The sequence below is a fragment of the Typopeltis vanoorti genome, chromosome 3 (assembly GCF_054136105.1).
Source record: "Typopeltis vanoorti isolate ZY-2024b chromosome 3, IOZ_Tvanoo_1.0, whole genome shotgun sequence".
Taxonomy (NCBI): domain Eukaryota; kingdom Metazoa; phylum Arthropoda; class Arachnida; order Uropygi; family Thelyphonidae; genus Typopeltis; species Typopeltis vanoorti.
The window spans coordinates 58,854,921-58,879,991 of NC_143551.1; positions in this window are offsets into that span (position 1 = coordinate 58,854,921).

The following is a 25,071-nucleotide window of genomic DNA, read 5'->3' on the forward strand; positions in this document are numbered from 1 at the left end:
AGCTGAGATGATTATCTAGTTTGATTCCCAGGTATTTTACTTCTTTTTGCCATGGGATATCAGTATTGAACATCGTGATTGCTCCATGATGGTCTGCTTTCTTCCTTGTAAATAGTATGGCCGTGCTTTTATCTGCATTAACATCAATTCTCCATAACCGAAACCTTTTTTCAAGATTCTTTGCTGCATTTTGTAGTCTTTGTGTGGCCAGGTATGGTCTGAGCAATCTTGTCAATATCGCCATGTCATCCGCATAAAATGCCATGCTGGGTGATGTCGTGCTTGGGACGTCTGAGATAAAAATGTTAAAGAGCAACGGCGATAATAGGGAGCCTTGTGGGACGCCTGCTGTGATACTTCTTGTAGTTGATCTGAGCCCACGAAGTTTCACTTGACATTTTCGGTCTTTTAGGTAAGAGTCTATGATTTGGATTAGGTTTAGTGAGTATTTTGCAGTAATTAGTTTGTGGATGAGGCCTTTGTGCCACACTTTATCGAAGGCCTTCGCCACATCCATGAAGATTGCACCTGTATGCTGTCTCCAATTAAATCCGATAGTTATGTATTCTATAAGTCTGTGGATTTGTTGAGTTGTGCAGTGTCCAGTTCGAAAACCAAATTGTTCTTTTGGGATTAGACCTAGATTGTCCGTTTCGCTTTGTAGACGTTTTAGAATTACTTTTTCAGCTATTTTCCCTAGGCCTGACAAGATGCTGATGGGTCTGTAATTCTGGGGGAACTGAGGCGCTTTCCCTGGTTTGTGGATAAGGATTACATCTGCCTGCTTCCAGCGAGTGGAGAAGTAGTTGAGTCTTAGCATCGCATTGATGATAGCCACTAGATGCATTATTGTTTTGTGAAGGAGTGCTTTTATAATTTTGTTTGAAATCTGATCAGGTATATTTCATTTGGCATGGTATAGTTTGAGTTGTCGCGGGTGGTGGAACGATGAAGTGCATAGCGTACTTGCTTGTGGATTTTTTTCAATGAAGCTCAAGTCCGCATGAGTGTAGTTTGGTTGAAATTGCAGCTCCAGAGAGTCTGCAAAAGCTTCTGTTTTTTCATCATCTCGGTAGACCTTTTTCTCCATGTATAGGTTTTATGTTGGGGTGATCGCTGCGACGGGCTTTAGTCATTTTTCATAGTGAGTTATCTTCAGTTTTTAAGGAGCTTAGTTTCCTCTCCCATTGCTGATTCTTATGGTTTTTGATTGCATATTGGACTAGGTTTGTTGCCCTGTTAAGCTCTTGTTTATCCTGAGGTGATAGTGTTGCATGGTACCGACGTCTAATACTGTTTTTGTTGTGGATAAGCTTTAGAATCTCTTCTGGGAGCAGGTTAGTTTGAGCTGGAACGGTAACGGTGGAGGCTGTTGCAAGGCCAGTTTGGATTGTGCTTTCCAGTTTATTGATCGCTATGTCTACTTCTTTGGGTGAGGAGATAGTTTGGACAGGGCCTGTGATGTTGCTGAGAGTTGAGTTGAGCTTCTAGAGATTTATGCAGGATTGTCCGGGGATGGTGTCTGCTCTGTATGCGAGATGAAAATACTGAGTTTCTGGTAGAAAATTCTACTACCTCAGTGGTAAGTTGGCAAAAGGAAGCGTTTATTTTATGTTTACTGACTATGAGCCTATGTAGCTCAGTGGATTGTGGCGTTTGCACTCCACGGCGCTTGACTGCACAAAGGAAGACTTGTTTTCGAATCTAGTCGGCGACTAGAGGAAATTTTCTAAACCTTTTTTCGATTCCCTAGTTAGTCGATCTCTGGCACGGGGAAGCGGTTTTTTTTCTCCCGGAAACTCGTGTATTTCGTCCCGTAAACTCAAGAAAATCGACCGTAGAACCCACACCATTTTTAGACATTAAAAATATTGTGTTAGGGTTAAGAACCACGTGATGGTGGCACTTGTTGAGCGCCTCTTCACTGCTTGCCGTTTAATTAGTGATAGCGTTGGGCTAGCTATCTCTGATTGGCTACCAGCGGAGATTGAACTGGCCACTCAGTCTCCGAAAGTTAGGTTAGGCTAAAACGGCCTCGCTTACTTCCTATTCGGGAACAAAAAAGCGCTAGCTGATTTTTATTTTTTTTATTTATTTTATTTATTTATTAATTTTTATTTTTTGTCATGTTCACTGATTTAAAGCAGCTCATTTCGTGAAACCTGCTGTTTTCCAACAGACCAGAAATTATTTGCTTTACCTGTATATTAAAGAGTTTTTCTCCTAGAGTTACAGAGAATGAAAACCGATTTAACTAAAATTCCTCACCCCGTGCCTGAAAACAAGCTTAACTTGTTTTATTTATTTTATTTTAATTTTGATTTATCCCTCGCTGATTTCTTATCCACCTGATATTTTACCAAATAGTATCGAATTACATCCAATCCATCCCTAGCAATTGCTACCAAAAATTTTTACTACTAAAATAAACATTTCTGAGTATTTATTTCCAATGATTCATATAAGTCATTTGTAAATGATGCCAGTTAATTAACTACTTTACAATTCTCAAAGAAATTAAGGCAGCTGTATTCAGATAAATAGCAAAATTTTTGAGAAGTTACCTAGGATCATTTAAACTTAACTAGATAATGGCTCTAACAATGAAGAAGAATGAGAGAATTGTCCACAGCAACCTGAGAATACCTACATTTCCAAAATTCTTGCAACATCGCAAAAAAAAAAAAAACTATATAAAATATTTTAAGTGTCTGTTTTTAGACTTGCAGCAACGGTTCTGACCATAATGCTAGACTACCTTAAAAAAGACTGTTTATAGGTTAGTATAGTCGCCGACTTTTTCTAGTCTTTTTTTAGCCAGTTCGCGAATTAATCGGGCTATGATGCATTTCAATATCTCGGGTCATAAATTCCACAACCCAGAAAAATCGACAGAACTCACAGTATTTCGACAATAATTTGAGATCGAGTTTAGAATCACAAGATCTCGACAGCTGATTCAAATCACAAGATTTCGATCTTGTGATTTGAATCGTTTCCCAACGGTTTTAAAAATCATTGGTATCTATGAATTGAGCTATCGGTGAGATTGCTAAAGATGGAAACTAGCTGCCTACTAAACCTCAAATGTATAAATTTTATAATAAATTGTATTAACTTGTATAATAAATAAATTTATTTATTTATTTAATGGGCATTTTACTGTGAGGTCTGTTTTGACCTACAAAACAGCATGTAGCTTGCAGAGCCTGCTTTGTTTACCCAGTTTAGCAGCTACATCAGTTGATGACGTATAAAAATTAGACCGCTAACACTTTTCATTCCCCCAAAGGAATAGATGAAACATTTATTAGCTCTAATTAACTTTTTTGAAGACTAGTGACTAGCCTCCACCCTTACCCAATCACCGAATAGCTGGCCCATAATCATCAATTATATTAATTGGTACCTGTGGAGGAGAGCATGGCAGACAACTGAAGTCATCTCAGTTCCTAACCATAACATTTATGTTATTATCTGAAATAATGCTACTTATACTGTAGAATTTCTTGAGTTATGTGATGATGAAACACTTGGTTTCTTGGAGAAAAAAACCGCATGCTTGTGCTAGTGATCCACTAAACTAATCGAAAAAAGACTTAAAAATATCCTTCTTGCTGGTGACTAGAATCAAACTTAGAACAGCCTTTCTTTGGAGAGCCTAACGCTATGGATATAAATGTCATTTTCACAGGACTACACGGGCCTTCTTGATGACATATCTGTCCAAATACGCCTCTGTTCCTTATGGAAAGAGCCGAAATCGATAGTGAATACCATTTTCACTTCAAAAGTAGTATTCGCTATTGATTTCGCTAATGTTACTCAATGAGTTCGAACTCCATTTAGTGCCACAGCCACTGAGCTGCTAACTAAGTGAAGCAGCGTCCATGAAAATACCTAAATATAATATAAAAAACGTAATACACAGAGTGTGCTAATTTCAAGCGATTGGAGGCAGACGTCAACTATCAAGTGCAGAACTCTCTTCTGGATACAATCTAGCATTATGAGGGAACTTTGGGTGCAACACCCCAGCTGTGATTTAAAATTCATAGTGTTGGGAGATGATCAGAACAGAAGTAGTATTTCGAGCAACAAAGAACATCAAGCTTCTTGAAGGCCAAAGAGACTATAGACCTAATGTGTTTATGCCAGGATAGGCTGAAAATGAAAGTTAACCCAAAAATTGAAAAATAGTCGTCATTTGTGAGTAGAGAGTGTTTACAAAAATTGAGGGAGATTGACATGATCTTTCTTCAGGAGATGGCAGCTTAGCCATCTACTGAAGAAAGACCATGCCAATTGGAAATGCCGGTGGAAATATCAAAAGCTATCACACGAGATTCTTCAAATCTTTCCATGACCACGATCCAAAAAGTGGGAGTAAGGTTAGCGAGGTCTGCTGTAGAGGAAGAATGACGAAATTCGTAGTGGTGATCACTAATTAATCTATGAGTCTCTAGGTACTGAATAAGCTAGTTACTGATATCTTCTCTATCACTGTTAAGAGTATTCAGGTGAGGACGTTAGTTTGTGGCTGAATTTTATAACTCTTTTCAAGAACAGGCTGGATAAAAGCTTGCTTCCGTTGTGTTAGATTCCATATGATAAAGCTTGCAAAGGCGATATAAGAAGAGTGTTAATTCTAGAGCTCAGGCATCCAGCATAACTAGAAGGATACCATCAGAGCTGGCGGACTTATTACATATGTGATTGAGTATTATTCTGCTATCCTTCTGATGAAAGATCAAAGTAGATATACCATGGATAGTTTGTGGAATAATAGGGGGAGATTTGCTTCTGTTGTCTAATGAAGAGTTGTTGTTGTTGTTGGTACACAGGGACCTCTATGTAGTCCTAAGAGTAATTGTGTTTGTAGGAGAAGACTGATAACGAGAACAAGAGGTCTGCTTCATCTCTAAGAAATGTTGCCATTGTTTTGTCAGCATTGATATACATTTGATGCAACGGATTTACTCGGATATGTGACATAACTGTAGAAATTTAATGACTAGAAGTCGAGAAATACCAAGATAGAAAAAAAACCTTCATTATTTGAATGCGTAAGTAGTTTCCGCTTCTTACAAGACTTCACTGGGTGCATGACATGGAAAGAGAAATACAAAAAAAAAAAAAAAAAATATATATATATACATTACAAAGGAACAACAGCTATAAATTAAGTTGCAAACATATTACTGACATTTGAAGGTATGCCATAGCATTGTTGGCCACGTTCACACGGGCATGATCTCGTATGTGTCAAAGCTGGACAGATGAAGAGTGACAATCAGATAGGTTATAGCTAAGGTTAGTATGAAGATGGAATGGATTGAGGACAGTTTCTACTGATTCCACAATTCTCCTCTCCAGTTCATCATAGCATCTAAAAAGGTTTTCTCATTAATTCCTGAACACTGAATGAGTGATGGAATCGTCACCGTTAGATTGAGCAGAATTAAAAACGTGATTAGTTAGTATGGTGGCTCTAGTTTTGCCATGCGTGATATCTCTCACATGCTCTTCCTTACGCAACATACTCTTCTGTATGGATTTCTCCATCTGAACAAAATACCGCAGATTGCAGTTACAGGAAAGATGGTAAGATTGACTGCTATCCAACTTTGGCTCAAACGAGATCATGTCTAACAACATTATTGTATCCAAAACGCCTTCAAATATCAGCAATACGTCTGCAACTTTATAGCTACTGTTCTCTTGTAATGTATACTTTTGCATTTCTCTCTTTCATATTATGCACCCAGTGAAGTCTTTTAAGAAGACGAGTCTTGTTCTGCATTTAATAATAAATAGGTTTTTTTTTTTTTTTTTTCATTTTGATATCTCTCAGCTTCTAGTCATTAAACTTCTTGAAATTTTGACTGGATCTCACTCTGCATTCATGCAGAGAGTACAACTATTGTTAAAAATTACATCCACAAGAAAGCATTAAAACGGTAAAGCCATTCACTACTTATATAATGGTCTAAAATTAGTCACATGATTTTAGACCATTACATAAGTAGAGAATTCCTTCCTCCCACTTTATTGGAGGAAGAATAATGTTGCTGCTAAGATTAAAAATTGTTCATGATGATGATGCTGCCGTGCAAAGCAAACAGGTGACTCCTTTTATTTCAATTTTAATGGAACAGGTCAGGGTTGTTGTTCTCTATTTGGTGATGATGTTCACGATGAAGGCGACTTCTCAACTTTTGTTTGGAGACTGCAAGAAGATAAACTCTCTCGGTGAGGTGTGTTGCGCTATCTGTTCTTGTGTGCCAAAGGTAAAACTTGTATAGCACTGCTTTAGCAGTGATGTAGAAATAGCTGTGGATTTTGTGGTTTACTGATTGCTCTTATATAAGGTTGAGATATTCTTCAGAGTGCAGATGGCAGCAGGTTGGTACTACAATTTTCCAAGACGAAAGGATCAACTGGCTGTTAGTGGAGCAATCTAGATAGACAACCCTTACAGTTCTGGTCCGATTGCAGAAGAGACAGTTTGATACCAAATCCGGATTAAATTAGTGTAGTTTATTCGGGGGGTAGGAAGGACATTATGCCACATTCGCCATTATACGTGTGCATCGGAATTGGTAGCTGTACTCCGATTGGGTAAATATCATTTGATATTTACCCAATCTGAGTTAAATATCACTTGAACATCGCTTACTGCGATGTTCAAGTGTTGTCTGTTGAAGGTATCTGCTGTGAAGGTTGGATTATGATTGCATATACTTTGTGAATGTTGGACAAGTTGAGTGCCACCGTAGTTGTGCTGGACTGTAAGGCTTATGTAGGTATCAAGTCTTCTGCTGTTGGTTGTTGAAAATCTGCTTCAGATGTGATTTCTGGAATAGCCCACTGAAGCGAAGTAGGTTTAGTTATTAAGTAGTTATTACCAATACCTGTTTCCAGCAACATCCACGATGAACCTATATTTGGATATCTAATATCGATAAGTCAAGGCACCAGGTTGATTACAGTCTTGTTCTCCATCCTCCATCGGTGGAAGATAAGCATCGCTGACGTGTATACTTGTCCTGTAGCAGAGTGTATTACAGGCCATTAGCTAATAAGAGCCAAAGAAAACTAAGACTGCGAAACCTTCCAAGTTAGGCAGGTCCCATAAGACTGGACTCCAGAATAATTTCTAGTGGATTCACAGAAGAAACTTCAAATATGTTGGATGATATTTTTGAAACTAGTGAGGCGAACTCACCTAAAATGCTTTGGAAAGGAGTAAAGGTTATACAAGATACATACAATAAGTATCTAGACCTAATTAGAAAACCAAACATGGGATCTACTCGAAAGAATGCGGTTGGAGGAACAAAGACACAGAACTGGGGAATATAATAGTTTTAACCCACAATGAATATCAACAAACACAGAAATGGAGAAGTACTAACAGAAGAACTGGAAATCATAAACAGATGGAAAGAATACTATGAGGACCTGTACAGCAGAAAGTATAACGAATATTTCAAGGAGTCTTCTCACCAGGATTATTTCGATTTGGAACCTTCTCCACTAAGGCATGAGGTCGAAAGGTCACTTAAACAAGTTAATAGCAATAATTCCCCAGGTTCAGATGGAATTCCAGCAAAGTTAAGGCCACAGGGAGATGAAGGGATAAATACAAGAATATGGGAAAGAGCATCATGGAATAAAGCAGTGGTTCTTAACCTGTGTTTCCCGGAACATTTGTGTTCCGCGAACTGATTAGAAGTGTTTCGCCGGTGAAAGATGTCACATAACACAGTTCTGATTGTAATTGGCTACTATGATCCTAACAGCAGAAAACTGCTCGTTGACTTCTAAACCAATAGAATTTATGGTACGATTTTTAATGTGTAAAAATTTAACAATATTGGAAGAAAAAATTTCGAGTTCTTTTCCTTCCTTAAATACATATAATTATAACTGGATACGAAGTCCATTTAGCACAGTTTTTACATCACGTTGTGAATTTTCGTTACAAGATGAAGAACAATTAGTTACCTTGTCAACGGATCATACTCCAAAAATGAAATTCTTTGAAATAACTCTTGAGGAATTTTGGATTTTTGTCCAATCCGAATACCCAGCTCTCTCCACAAGAGCAATGAAAATTTTGTTTTTTCAACCTCATATTTGTGTAAGCTCGGTTTCTGGATATTAATCAATATAAAAACTAAAAAGCGTGAAAGACTTACCAGTAGTGCACTCAGGATTTTATCTTGGGGGGGGGGGGACGAGTTGAGTAGACGATTTGAGAATACACACTACGCATCGAATACGACCTATGACTGAGCATCTGCAATGATCGCTAATATTAGACCTGATATTGTAGAAATCTGCAAAAGCGGCCAAGCTCAAGCATCGCATTAAAATAAGTTCTATTTTTATAAAATTCAACACCATGCATATTTCATGGAGTTCATGGAGTTGCATATGCAACTCCATGAACACCAAAAGCATAATGCTTTTGGTGTTCCCATAATTTTTATTATATCAAAAGTGTTCCGTGACTTCGAAAAGGTTAAGGACCACTGGCCTAGAGACTGGAAGTAGTTGGTTTCGTTTTCATACCACCACTACATAAAACAGGAGATATTATTATTATTATTATTATTATTATTATTATTATTATTATCTGAAACCTCCAGGGAGTCAAGGATACATCGAGGTAGGCTGTAAATTATCCAACCCAGCTATCATTCCTACCCTTGAATTCATTTACGCTAGATGCACTCACTACCCCTAAGGGCAAATTATTCCGCTCACTCACTACTCTCTGAGAGAAAAACCTAGCTCTTATCTCTTTCTTCACTGAGAACAACCTTACCTTCCATGAATTCCCCCGTATTCTCTCCCCGCCTTCCATATAACGAAAAATGTCATCATTTGAAATTCTATAACACCCATTCAAAAGTTTATAGACCTCTATCATATCACCCCCCCTTTCTCCTGTTAACCAGCGTCTGTAATCCACATACTCGCAATCTGTCCTGGTAATCCAAATCCCATAATCCTGATATAATCTTTGTAACTCTTCTTTGCACCCTTTCCACAGCTTCTTTATTCTCTTGGAGCCAGGAAGACCAAATTTGCGCACATTAATCCAAGTGTGGTCTTATCAAAGTCTTATAAAGAGGCAAAATTACTTCTTTATCCTTACATGTCAAGGTTCGCTTCAGCATAGAAATTATCCTCTGAGTTGTATTTGCAACTTTTGCTGTGTGACCTTTTAACTTTAAATTCTTATCCACCAAGATCCCTTGCCTCTTCAGTTTCTTGTAGCATAATTCCGCTAATATAATATGCCGCCGGATCTCTAATCACGCCAAAATGCATAACTTTATACTTACTAACATTAAACTGATAGCCATTTTCGTTTGCCCAGATTTCCAGTCTATTCAAATCATTTTGTAATTGCTGAATATCAGTAGCATCCCTGATTACCCTGCCTATCTTCGCATCAGCAGCAAACAATTGCAAATATGATGATAGACCCTGCTTGATTCATTAATGTATAATGAATCTATTCATTATACATTAATGAATAGATTGAACAATAATGGCCCAAGGACTGAACCCTGAGGTACCACTGGTTACCTTAAATCTGGCAGATTCACACCACTGTGTACCACTTTTTGATATCTGTCTGTTAACCATCCCCTGATCTAAGCAAATAGATTATGTTCCAATCCAATTTTCTCCAGTTTACGCAACGGCCTATCGTATGGTATCCTATTACATGCCTTAGAAAAATCCAACATTATCATAGTTTATCCATTTCCTTTATCCAACTCGGCAGTAACATTGTTATAAAATATGAGCAAATTGCTAAAACATGAAACACTTATTAAACCCATGCTGTTCCCTGCAGAGTACAGAATGATTGTCTACCCATTTCTGTATGCAAGTTCTTACTAACTTCTCTAAAATCTTCACTACCACACCAGAAATACTAATAGGTCGGTAGTTAGACACATCAGTTTTTGCACCATCCTTGTGCAATGGAACTATATTACATTCCTTCCCTTCCTGTGTATCATTCCTGAGCTGAGACTCAAGTTATACAAATGTGTGAAAGGCCTAGCCAATTCAGCTGAACATTCCTTTAACAAACGGGCAGATATTCCATCTGTCCCTATTGACAAATTCTTATCCAGGTTATCCAAAAGCTCTTCAACCTCATTTTCAAGAGCCTCTAACTCTTCATCCAACGTAGCAATATCACTATGCACGATACTACATACACCTGGTTGATATATCTTAACAAAGTGAGCACTCGTTAACTGAAACAATCTCTTTAGTTTGAGGGATTGCGTGAATTCCTCTTACGTCCCAGTAAGAGGAATTCACGCGTGGGTATTAGCTACAATATTGGCATGAGAGAGAGAGAGAGGCTACTAACTTTTGAAGGTTTCTCATAAGGTAAGAAATCACTTATATAGTGTGATATTAAGAAAACGATTCTTTTGATATAATATTTAAATCTAACTCATCTTAAAAACCGCATTAAGATAAGATTTATGGAAGAGCGAAAGAGAAGGAGACAGCAAGAGAGAACAATAGGATGGATTATATGTACATGTATATACTGTGAGATCGCAGATGCGAGACCCCTCCACACTTCTGCGCATGCCAGAACAAGGCGAATCCATTCCGATAATAGGGTAATCAATGCGTTTCGTGAGATGTCTTTATATATATATATGGCAGAAACTGCTTAACATACTTGGCAAGGAACAGAAAGCTCGACTGTCATTTATAGGGGTCAAGGTTAGTGCATTTGGCCATTACATATCCTGATTTAGATTTTCTGCAGTTATTACAGGTTCTAGCGTAAACTGAATAAGATGCTGGAGTTTTAACCTGAGATACTGTGTATGCTGCAATTTTAGCTTGGACTGCTTTGGCACATTTTTTGAAAAACGAAGGATACGATAAGGGTTGTGGATTTTGACTGGAATGGGGAATAAAGACACTCATCCCAGCAAGAATAATTTCATTATTAGATCACAGCAAGCGCTTGGATCAGGAGTGCAGAAGCAATAAGTAGACAACAAGAAAGAGGTATAGAAATCCCAAATGTCATCTCAATCAGTATGATCATAGTGCTGCAGGATTCAAAGCTGAGAGAAAGGCTACTAACTTTTGAAGGTTTCTCATAAGGTAAGATATTACTTATATAGCGTGATATTAAGAAAACGATTCTTTTGATACAATATTTAAATCTAACCTGGAAGAAGGACGATCTGTAGAAAATGAATGATGAACAACGTTGTGGTCTGTGTTGCCCAGAGGATAGCGAATTTCACCAGTGTATTCGGAGGGAGAGCTGTTTAAGAAAAAAGTCCAGGTTGCTGGGAGAATGATAGAATTATCTAGAATCCTGGTGAGTTGGTGAACAATTCGACTTATATCATTACAGATAGCGAACAAATTCAGCTTCGTTTTTAGCTTGGTCTGTAAAATTAGAGAAGATGAGCCATTCGGACTGCTGGACGATGAAATCTCCAAAGATGATGAAAACTGATTGTTTGGACGATTAGACTCTATGTGATCAATTACAGAGATAGATAATCAGAAAGTTCAGTAAAAATCATAAGAATTAGAAGAGAGGTCAGTGTTGCAAATTAAGGCAACAAAATGAGGCAAAGAAATATGAAACAAAGTAGAACATTTAAAAGACATTCCAGGTCTGATTATCTTTGGCATGGGACATCAGACTTGACAAATACACATGTTCCACCATTCTTACGAAAGGTATCATACACGATGCACTGGGAAAAGTTTAGGTTAGCTTTATTTGTAGAGGATACCAGTTAAAAATTAACCATGATGAATAACAGATCTGGTCTGAATGTCTGTAACTGCTAGTGCACTCACTTTTTTACATGCTGTTTTGTTGTTTTGATGGGAGGATACATTTGCTTATTTTTGGGGTGTAAGTGCACTAATTGGAAAGAAGTCAATGTGTATCATGCCATGTAAGGAGTCACGTGTTTGTAGCTGATATAAATTTGAAGAATGTGATGCTCCCAAGTCAGTGCAATCGTATCCGGATGAAATGGCTGCAAGAAGGGAACTGACAGAGAATGAATGAGGAGTTGTGATAGGTTGCCATGTTGCATGTCTCTTACCAGTGTTGACAAATTGGGCTATTCCAGGTCAACAGTTAGTGATACCATACTGAGATGAAAGCGCATAGAGTCAACTACAAGTGCTACTTGCATTAGATGACCCACCACACTCACCAAACATGACTGTAGGGTGCTACGAAAGATAATATGTAAAAACCACAAAGGTATCGGCGGACACTTTGAATACGAAGTTGCGGACATCGACTTGAATACGAATATGCACAAAAACATTCAGAACCGAGGCTCACTACATGGGTCATGGTAGGACAACAATGTGCAAGCCCGACATTACCCGAACCAACACACAGGATCGTCTTCAGTGGTGCAAATAGCGTGTACAGTGGGACGTGTGAGCTTGAAAAGCTGTGTTATGGAGCGACGAATCACGCTACACCCTCTGCCACGCAGATAGACGGGTGTGAGTGTGGCGGATGCCAGGTGAATGGCCCTTATCAGAGTGTGTAACCCCAACTATGAAATTCGAGGTGGCAGTGTGATGTATGATCCTGTTTTTCCTGGTTTGGCCTCGGATCTCTGTGGTATCGCGAACATTGAACTCCGAGAGGTATCTGAATATTCTAGACAATGCAATACTTTGTGGTATTTCTACGGAAATATCTCTTTCAGCTAGACAATGAACCTATCATATGGCTGCTGCTGAAACTGTGTGATTTGTTAACATGAACGTCACCACACTTGACTGGCCTCCACAGAGCTCTAATCTCAAACATGTTGAACATCAGTGGGATGAACTGGGGTGTCGAGCAAGGTCAAGAGGTCCGCCCTACAACAGTACAGGACCTTATTACATGCCTGTAGGAAGAATTGTCCAAAATTCTCATTGATTGATATCGTCGCTTGTGGAAAGTATGCCCCGTAGGATTGCTGCAGTCATCAGCGAAAGAAGGTCGTACATCTTAATACGGTGGTGTATGTACAGTATATGTATATACACGCCAGTGTGTGTGTGTGTGTGTGTGTGTGTTTAGGAGTGGGGTATATGGTATGTACTATTTTTGTTTACAAGAGACTTTTGCCTTAGAAAATTAAGTAAGGGTAAACAGTCAAAAAAATACATTTCTTAATGGCATTCTTCTACATTGAGGACATTCATTACCATAGCAAGTAAACCTACAATTGTATTTTTTTTTTTTTTACTTTATACTGTAAAAAAGTTATCATCGCCATTTCAAATCGTTTTGGAAATAAAAAATGGAATTATAAGGGGGGGGATATTCCATAAAGCTCACATATTGCAGCAATTCTCTCTCTCTATATATATATATATATATATAATTATAAAACAAATATATATATATTTGTTTTATAATAATTGTCGTGCGGTATAATATGTAGTTTCGAAGTTTGAATTCAAAACAATTCTTTCTGTTTATTAAATCATTTATTATACCTCGCGATAAAGTTGTCGTGCCATTTTAGAGAAGTTAATTAACACTTCGCAACTTTTCAAAGAATGAAAGCTAATTGGAAAACAAAGTAAGGTAAACATGGTGTTAGAGTGTTTGGTGCTCTTTCTAACTTTGTAAAGAAATCGATTTTAGATTCCTTGCTAATTAACGAGTCATTTAGGAATCCAAGTACTTACAAAGTAGTCGATTGTTGGGTTGCACTTAATCATGTCGTTATAAGAGCAACAGGCGTTCTTAAAATAGAAAGTTTTTTTTTCACTTTCATTTGCTTTATAATTATGAAATTTAATAACTAAACCAGGAATTCTCAACGTTGACGATAAATTTCTTATTTAATCACTTCATGTAGAGAATTTTCCTTTATTTATGGATATGCATTTGACGGAAATTGTTAAAAGAGCTACAGAGGTAAGGTTACACGTTTGTCTTTAATTTAGTTGCTTCTCTGATATATTCTCGATCGAATGTTTCGCTGATATATTCCAGGAAGGTTGCAATTGCTTTTAACCACGTTGAAACTTCTGGCCACTGTGGAGACAGTGTTGACAAAAACTGAATTATAAAAGACTTTTCATAGTTTGATTGAAATTCAGTTATTATTATTATTATTATTATTATTATTATTATTATTATTATTATTATTATTATTATTATTATTATTATTATTATTATTATTATTATTATTATTATTATTATTATTATTATTTTATTCACATAATTGAAACACAGTCAACACAAGATATCATTTAAACAACAATTTGACTGGTGATACAGAACAGTTCAAATTCTACCCAAGAATCTAAGAATAGTCCGTCAGGTAGCATCGTAAAATATGGACTGTTCCAAGTAAGACTGTTTTTTGTAGTTCATATTGGGATCACTTCTTTGATGTTTAATTGCTGTAAATAATTGGACATCTTCTTTGAAGTTACACCAAGTGCACCGATAACTATTGGATGACTTTGATGTGTTTAAGCCACAGTCGGCCAACTTCGATTTCCAGATCTCGATATTTAGTAATTTTTTCCAGTTCTTTGTTGTTAACGTTGTTATCACTGGGCACTGCGATATCAATAATCCAAACCTGTCGATATTCGATAATTGTGATGTCAGGTCTAGTGTTCCAAATACCAATCAGTTTGTATTCTAAAGTCCCACAGAATTTTCGCTGTTTCGTTTTCCAATACTGTCTCTATTTTATGCTGCCACCAGTTATCAGAAGTAGGAAAGCCTATATAAAAATGTTTTGCATACATGAAAATAAATTATTTTGGCTACTTGCTGCAGGCACTGATTAGATGTTCTACAGTCTCGTCTTTCTGATCGCGTAATCTGCATTTGCTGTTATTATTGATGTTCAAAATTTTTGTTTTCGTTGCATTGGTTTGTAAAGCCTGTTCTTGAGCTGCTAGAATAAATCCTTCCTATTCTTTTTTTTAATATATCCATATTGTAGCCATTGCCACGTCTTGTTCACGTCAATTTTGTCCGTATTTATTCGAGATACTTCTCGAATAAATTGGCCATGCAAGGGTTTATTTTTCCAGCGCACATATCGGTTATTTTGTTGTTCCTTTTTTTGTAATCAGATTTGTTTCCTGTTGCTTTTAGAAAGTCCTCTTGTCTAATTGAATGAAGCATTGGCTCAGAGCTATTGTTGATGTAACTTCTTAAACTAATTTCTTCTTCTTCAACAGTCTGTCTCACTTGCAGCAGACCCCGTCCACCTATTCTCCTTGGTAGGTACAACCGGTCAACATCACTTCGTGGATGTAATGCATGATGCATAGTCATTCATTTTCTCGTTTTGCGTCCAATTTGTCAAGGTCTTCTTTTGTCCAATCTATTATGCCAGCTGCGTATCTGATCACTAGCATAGTCCAAGAATTCATTGCTATAATTGTGTTTAATCCATTTAATTTTGTTTTCAAAATATTTCTATCTCTTTTGATGTATTCTGATGCTGCCTGCTGTTTAACTTTCGAGTGGAGAATATCACTGGCTTCTAATATTCCTAGGTATTTAAAGTGTTCGTCAGCTGAAATTGCTTTTATATATTTCTCTTGATAAAATTAAAATTGCTAGTGTCATTAATTTTTTCCTCGTTTATTAGATAAAATTGCGCATTTATATAAACCAAATTCCATTTTGATGTCCTGACTGAAAATACGAACTATGTTCAGTAAAGAGTCTATATGCTGGACCGATTTTTCATATAATTTCAAGTCACTCATATACAATAGATGAGAAATGTTAATATTACATTTAGGAATTTCATATCCAAGTTTTGTTTTCTTCAAAATCATAGATAAAGGTATCAAAGAAATGTTGAAGAGCAATGCTGACAAGGAATCCCCCTTGGAAGATTCCACGTTTAATGCTAATATCTCCGAATCGTTCATTATTCAATATTAAAGTTGTTTTCCATGATTTCATACCAGCAACCAGAAACGAACATATGTTTTTGCTCATTTCAAATATTTGTAGTGATTTTAGGATCCAAGAGTGTGGGATGGAATCGAATGCTTTCTTGTAGTTTATCCATGCCGTGTTTAAGTTAATTTTTCGTCTTTTTGAATTTCTGAGAATAATTTTTGAAAATTGCCTTTTTGTTCAATGGGATAAATCTGATAAGTAGTGGTACATGAAATTTGCTATGATTGCAGTGAACAGCTTAAGCATAGTTGGTAGGCATGTTGTTGGACGATAGTTACTTGGGTCTGCACCCTTATCCTTATCTTTCATGAAAAGAAAAGTGCACCCAGATATTATCCAGTCTTCCACTACGCCTGGCTGCAACAAATAATTAAATTGTTCTGCCATTCGATAATGTGGACTGGTTAGATTCTTTAACCAAAATCCATGTAGTTCGTCTTTTCCAGGTGCACTCCAGTTTTTTTAATTTTCTAGCTGTGCACTGATCATTTCTTTAGTGATAATGACATTTTGCATTTGTTTTTGTTTCATTTCTGATTCTATTTCCTTAATCCATGAGGCATCTTTATTGTGTTCAATAGGATTAGCCCAGATTGACTTCCAAAATTTGACTGTTTCTTCTTTTTCTGATGAATGATTGTTTGTATTTGTATTTCTCTGGAACGAAGTGACGTTGGTTCTGTCGAAATTGCATATTTTGCACATATTGGTTTATTCTGGCTTCATATCTTTTAATTTTCTGTGCAGTCGCTATAATTCTTCGGTAACTTCAGCAATTGTTTTGTTGGCCAAATTATATGTATTAATCAGTTTGTTTTTGATGTTATTATTTTTCAGCCATCCTTCTTTAAAACTCTGAGTTGCTCAAATCAGTTCGAAGTTTGTTGACTTTTCGATTCAACCGGATTTTCCATGGTGCAGAATGTTTCATCCTCGGCTTTTGCTCTTGAAGTTTGCAACCAAGCTTCACTGTAATTATATAGGCTGTGCTGTATAGGAGCCGATTGGTTTCCTTTATGCTGTTGGTTGTGGTGGTTTTAATCACAGCATTTGCGTCTAAGAGGAGCTGTTTTTGCTTAACTTTCTGTAAAGCTTTTAATGGTGGTAGTCTCATACGGTCATTTATGGAGTTCATATGTTCCAATATCTCTGACTTCATTTTACGCTGCACTTCTGTCAAAATATGCTGAGGTATGTCGTCAGCTTGATGCTTACTGAAATGAATTCCAAAGTTTGATATAGCTACCTCCTGATGATTTGCTGTTACTGGCGTTGTTGGTTTATTACATGACTCTTGCAGCTCAAGTTCGGTAAATATTTTGTTACGGAAAATGAAACCTTTTTGGTCCATAAGTCTTTGTTCTGTTATTGCAGATTCTGGGAATTTTTGTTTACAAATTAAATGCATACGTTTTCTAAAACCTCATTTTTCTGGTGCTGATCTGTAAAAACATTTCATAACTTCTCTGTTTTCTTCTACAATACAATTTTTTACGTTGGGTTTCTTCTAGTCGCCTTTCAGCTTCCTGCCTTGATTGCCCAGCAAGGAGAGCTGGGTCCTGTAGCCCACTTGTCGCCTGATGCCCAGGATCCCCAACATCTGATGCAGTCCTTGATGACCTGAGCGTCAACTGATCCGGTATGGATCTCTTCTCACTTTTCACCATTAAGATGGGGAATGGAACACTGTTAGTCTGGCTCCTCAGTTGAGACCTGTCTGACAAGGGTGGCCGTGCTCGCAGCTATGCTACCACCGGAATAGCTCTCAACATCACTGAGCACGCAAGCCCCGCCACCACGACAAGGCCATGTTCCTTCGAGGGATTATTATTATTATTACTATTATTATTATTATTAATTTATTAACTAGACATGTCCATAGAGTACAAAGACTCATCGTGGGAGGCCCTAGTTACTATTATTCACACAATACCAATCATACCTCTCCTTAAACTGGTTCACTGGAAGAGTAATCATCTCCAGAAATCCATTCCACTCATTCACCAGTCTACACTCAAAAAAAAAAAAAAAAAAATCTAGACCTCACATCCCTACTAACCATCTTTTTGCTGAACTTTCTATCGTTCCTTCCTCACCTAACATATATTGAAAACTCGTCAGCTTATATGTTTCTGCCATATCTCCTCTCCTCTGTAAAATCTTGTATGAAGAAAAATTAGAACAAAATTTTTCTATTCCGATTTTACTTGGGAATTAAAAATTATACAAGATACTTGGAATTAACTTTTAACTTAATTTTGCTGTTTTATATCTGGTAAAACATTAGAGTAAATTGTTAAAATATTTAAGAACCACTGAACTTTTACAAACAAAGAAATGGCTCAGACAGGATTAGACATGTAGACCTGAGGCTAGCGCAAATCGCGAAGGTCAATGGGTTGCAGGTTTTCCGCCAAAACTCAGCAACAGCAGGATGGCGGAGAAAACCCCTCCAAGAAAATCTGGACTGTTTAATCTGAGGAAATTCCAAGATCGGGAGAGTAGGATAAAAGGAAGAAATCGAGGGGACAAATCGCTCTGTTCCTAGCTCTCGCTTTGAAGAGGGTCCTGTGTCCAGCCGTTCCAAGGACGGGGGTTTCACGTCCCGCCAGCAGAAGTCCTACGATGATAGGAGGTTCGTAATAGTGACGGTCTATTCCAGAAGACCCACCGCGAAGTTTCTTGAGTATGCTGTATCATCGTTGCCGTAAACCAGTGCCTGAACGTGGTTTTCACTGGAAGGAAGATAAATGTGTTCGTGATCTCCAGGATCTAATATACTGAACTAGCTGCCAAGCTTGCACGTAAGAATTTTGTAGAACTCTAGATTGTGAAAATTAAGGCTAAGAATGCCGATCCCATAGTTTGCATAAAGAATATTCTTGTGAAGTCGGAAAGCCGCACTTCTAATTAATTGTGAACTAATTGTTTACAGAGTTCAGAGAAATTTGCTAATGTTATGTGATGAAAGGGAAATTGATTGTAAAGTTCAGTTATGCCTAATTCTGTTTATTTGCCTGAGTTTAGTTATGTTAGAGTGTGTATATGTCTATCCACGTGTCTGATTGCCATGAGCATCTATATTATCTTTGTCGTAAAACTTAAGCGAGAAATGCTAATATAATCGAGTGGAGAACCAGACACGTGCTTTACTTTGTCTCCATTGTTATTTAGCGGAGTTAATCAGAGACAGATATTTTGATATGTGTAGTTTTAATCTTTGTGATTACCTTGACTTAGAATGAATAAACAGTTTTGTTTGTTAATAGCTTGCCCGATTCTGCCTTACCAATGCATTGTCTCATAAAACAAAGAACCTGTGTGTCCTGAAGATAAAATATCCACAACTGACTGATATTACGTTTTAAACATTGTTTGAATTAGAATTAAATTTTTGAGATATATCCTTTGCCCACAATGTTGAGCTGGATGTTTCTCTTGCATGTATGGGAAAGACATACAATTCCTCTACGCGATCTTTAATTGCGCAGTCGAAAAAACAAATCAATTTTTAAAGATCAGTGCAAGAGAAAGTCAGCAAGATAGACAAGGGAATTGGTTCCATCCCAAATCACTTCCTGAGTCTAGACTACGTACACGTGAATATTAGCATACTTACGACCTAGAAAGGGGGGGGGGGGGTTAAATTATAGCCAGAGAGGATTAAAAGTGATTGAACTAGCTCAAGCAACGACTGATAGGAAAAAAGATATTACAAAGGCGCTGTCCGACATTTAATAACAAAAATTAAATTAATAACATCATAAAAATAAAATAAAAAATAAGAGATATTATTACACCTCCGTTTGTATCATATTTTCTCTACTCTTGATGTGTCAAGAGTATGGAATGCTTCCACACTCCAGAAACCATCTTATTCACCCGCTTCTGAATCCTCAATTATTTCCATATCCCCAAGAAATCTCCTGCTACCATAACTGAGCCTAGCAGTCTAAATGTGGACGTATCAAAGCGTTATACAGAGGAATAATGACTTCTTTATACCCACTAGTCAGTGCGTTTTCAGCATTCAAGTGCTGAAATTTCATGGTGAACTGGGAAACTCAAATTCCTCTGAAGTTCAGTTCACAGTCCAGCGTGAACTCCTGAAACCCTTAGCCTCACCAATTTCTATATTTGCCCACAATGTCAGTTTATTCGAGTCATCCTGCAGGATTTCAGTATCGCTTTTATTTACTATTTTCCCCTCTCTCTCTAAGTTAGCATTATTGGCAAACAACTAAAGATTACCTATCAAATCATCTCTAGTAGTTAATGTTCATATTAGACAGCAGTGTTCCAAGAACAGAGCCATGCAGCAAAACACTGGTCATCTGTCTATTCTATCAGCTGCCATGTTATTCATTTTACCAATGTCATATCCCTCTCCATTTGCACTAGTTTACTTAACAGATTACCATGTAGTTCTGTTAAATACTTTTCCAAAATACACATCAGAGTATAACCATTTCATTTATCTATAAAAAACTTTAGCACCTTTATTTTATTTATCTCTGTTATTACTCTAATAATGATAATAATAATAATAATCCGTATTACTTACATCTCTAAGTCCCACGACCTACCAAAACTAGTTTTCAGAACAATAATTTCAGGATAACATAGTAACGTGCCTAAATATATATTTTTGTCTGTAAATTACGTGCGTTCTCCCTGCTGGTTTTTCCTGGTTGCGAGATAAAAATACTCGATTTCCCTAGCAGAAAACCTTCCATCTCATTATGAAGTTGACTATACTCACCTTCCATAGAAAAGCCCGAAAGTTCATCGCGACAACCTGGATTGTAATCCAGTTTTTTCCAACGAAAGGGCTTCGTTGAAACTTACTGAACTACGGACGCTTTCCACTCTACTATAGAAGCAGAGTAAATTGCTAAAACCAAGATTATCTTATTCCTATCTATCATTCCTGAATTTTGGTTTTCACTAAGTTTTACAAAATCTTACCCAGAGGCGCGCCGGCCATATGTGCAATGTGTGCGACGCACACAGGCGCCAGGATAGTAAAGGCGCCAAAGATTTGGTATGATATTTTAAATAAAGTGAATTTTGTCAGCAAAATACTGCAGTCTTCATCTATGAATTTCTAACTTGCTTTAGATGCATTGAATGATCTAAATCAATTTTTAAATGATTATAGGTCTGATGAAACTTTCAAAGAAATTGTAGAAAGCTCAAAATTAATTGCAGCAAAATTTGACGCAGAATCTGTATTTTGTAGTAGTAGACCACGAAGGCGACGTAAAAAGACAACACAATTAAATTTCGAACATGAAAATGTAAATATGAATTCATTTCAGTTTTTGTATTTGTTAAGTACTTGGAAATAAAGAATATTTATTATCTTGTTGTAAAAAGTTACTACAAAAATTAACACATGAGAATCATTCAGACATTGACGTAGACGATTTATGCAAAAAAATTTTATACCGTCATCTATTTATTTCTAATTTTAAAAACGTTATATATCAGATAATTCAGTATATTTATTCAAATGACTTAACTACATTTATCCAAACTTTACAATTGCTCTTCGGATTTTTTTGTCATTACCGGTATCTGTAGCATCTGAGGAACGGTCCTTTTCTAAACTTAAAATTATTAAAAAATACTTGCGCTCCACAATGGTACAACACAGACTTTCAATTGCCATTATATCAATAGAGTCGGATATTTTGGATCAACTTGATGTGCATGATATTATTCGAGAATTTTCATTAATGAAAACTAGAAAAGTTCAATTCATTAAGTGATTTTTCTTTATGTTTAAATATTTATTTAACTATTTCTTTTCCCAATAATGTTGAATATGTTCCTTTATATACTTGTAAGTTACTATTATTTATTTATTTTATTATTTATTTACTTTATTATTATTTTTTTTTAAATTATTTTTGTTGTTTTTGTACTCTTCTTGTATGCTTATTGTTTTTTATACATTTTTTTGTAATTTCTGCTTTTTGTCCAATAAACTTATAATTAATATTAATATATTTCGTATTTCATTTTTACTCACTGATAAGTTTTTATAAAGTGATTTTTTATTGTAGGGGTATAGCGCGCCCGTTGTGTCAGGCATACACAGGTGCCTGACACAACTAGCGCGCCCCTGATCTTATCCATCGCTCCTGAGACAGTAGCATGTTTGTAATTCGTAAACCTTTGTTTATAATCCACCCTTATGTCATGGAACTAATTTTATCTCATAATTCGAATTTGCTTTATGTACCATCAGAGTCGGTTTATAAGGCCAAATGATATCCTAAGCACGGCCCAACAATGGTGTCACCTCTGCCCTTCCGTTACTAAATTGACAAGACATGCAAACTTAATAAGTGCTGAAGGTAAAACAAGAGATTGAAAATTCAGTTTCTTGCAGGCCAGACTCACAACTATATTAAATAAAAACTGATTTTTAAAAATTTTATTTAACACTAAATAGAAGTAAGCAATATAATCAAATTATTTATCTTATAACAACAAAAACAACCACAACAACAACAACAAATTTTCAACGCTGTTTTAGGCATTTTTTAATAAAATGGTTCCAAGGAAAGGAAAAATACAAAAATTTAATGAAAATAATTTTTAATCACTCTCCCACCAAAGAGTGTTGCAGAAAGAGTTATGGACTGATATCTAGGGAGAGAAAAACTGTGGCGCTCTAAATGAGTACTTAAGGCACCTTCTTTGGTGCCCTAAGCAGTACCTTATTTCACTTAATGGTTAATCCAGGGCTGAGCACCGCGTTCTACATTTCTAACCTGTGCTTTACTGTTCATGAGCCTGATGATCACATATTGCTTGATATTCCCTCCATAATATCTTCTTCGAAGCTCCTGCTTAATGATGCTACTCATCCATTTAACTTCGACCTTCTCCTCCTGACTCTAGGAATGCAGTTTAATATTGCTTCCTTCAAATAACCCTTGCTTATTTCCCGATGCACAGTTAACTCTTTCCCTAACTCCCAGCTGTCCCATAAGATTATCGTAATCTCTAGCTCTGTAATTCCACATAAATACAGTTAAATGTACAGTAATTCTATAAAAATACTGGTAGAACTGTATTTTTTAATTATATTTTTAACTAAATCATATCGAAAGTTGATATTGATCTACTTTGATATATAATTTTTTCTATTCTTTGAAGTTTGGTATTGGGAAAATATAATTTCATTCACAGCAACTCACATGTCAAGTTATCGAATATCAGTTTGGTTACTCTCTTTGTGAAAATAATAAACAATATTTCTTTATTATTTTTTCGACGCGTAGTCACAGTCTATAGAAATCAAGAAATGAAATAATGTCATCTCGAATAGGATATAGAATTTCATTTCTTGATTTTTTTTTATTTATTAATGAGAAACGTGTACAAATTTCTTTGATATACGTTATGTATAGTACTTTGCTTTTTTTTGTTTCTTTGTTTGTGTGCGTGGTTTGTAGCAATTGCGCAGTGAGTCCATTGTTTTAAATTTATCGCATTCACTTAACTTTTTATCAACCTGAAGAAATTAAATATATAATTACTGTTATATTAATTATTTAATAATAAATTTCATTAATTTTTATATTGATTCTAATTCATATAAAATGTAAGAACTTCAAACCAAAGCTACTATCGTTTCATAAAAAGTTGCTTCCTGGAATGGACAACAAATAACATAATCTCGCATTCTCTCCCTCTCTTTTAATGCAGATGATAAAGAAGGAAAAAAAAAAAACACTGTCTTAATCAATTATAGAAGCGAATAATCGATAATAAAGAGTTTGCTAGGTTACGTTTACTCAGGTTAGAGAACTCTGGAATGATGTCATATTAATAACAACGAATACTCTCGTCTGTCTCGTTCTTAAAGCATTATGTTTGCGTCACGAAAGTTTTAACTGCTCTGATAATGTGCATCTTTATTTTTGGAAATGGATATCAGATTATGAAATTGCTATATTCATGGATCAATAGTGGCAGAAAAAGAAACGGTTTCCAGACATATTCAGGTTTGCTAAGTTTGGATAGCAAAAATGGTGAATAGCTTTCTTTCTCTCAACACGGGATATTTTCCTTCACTTCTAACTCAAAAAACTTAAAACAACAGTTAATTAGATATTCTATAAACAATGGACTCACTGTACGTAAAACAGATATTATTTAAAATAACAACGAAAAAAAATATTTTTTTTTTGTTCGTATGCATGACAGTATACAACAAAAATCATATAGTTTTCTCGCAGAAGTTAGCTGTAAATAAATAAATCTTCTAACATCTTTCCATTTACACAAAAAAAGTAAGAAGTATTTTTTAAGTCAGAAATATGTAGTAAGTAGCATCAACGACAACAGTTGCGCTTTTAAATCAGGATTTATCTTTAAGTGTATTTTATTTATTTTTTTATTTTTATTTTTATTATATATATTATATCTCTTATATTGATGGAATTCCGCCGTTGTAAATATGTCGTTCAAAGCATATGCTTGTTTTGCTTGTGCCTAGAGTTAGTCCTGTCCACAGAGCATGTTATGATGAAGACCTCTAACCACAGGGTATAAATGATGAAAATTTATTTTCAGTTTGGAATTGTATAAAATTTTTGTATATGCATGTTTAATTATTTTATTAATTAAAGAAGAGGGAAATATGTAACTTGAGATAATTTTTAAGTTCAAACTATCATGAATAATAATATACTTATAAAGTTTTAAGACACTCCCATTTTAAACCCGAATTTTATTCTTCCTAATAATATCCAAAGTGCTCTTCATGATCCACAAGGTACAAGAATCATACCGTTCCAGTCTATAGTATGATGCGATCATCTGAATTTGGCCCTCAGTGAACCCCCCCTTCCCGTTCTGTACAGCCGATCCTGGCCAGTTTCCCACTCCTCCTTCTCGTCGGTCTTGTTATAGATGCCAACTTTCCCGTAGATTTTCCACTTATTTTTGATAACGCTAAACTGAACAGAAAAAATCAGATCTGTCTTCTCGGTCTGACTCCAACGTTTGTCGGGAATAATCGCAGCACTTCTGTAACATCC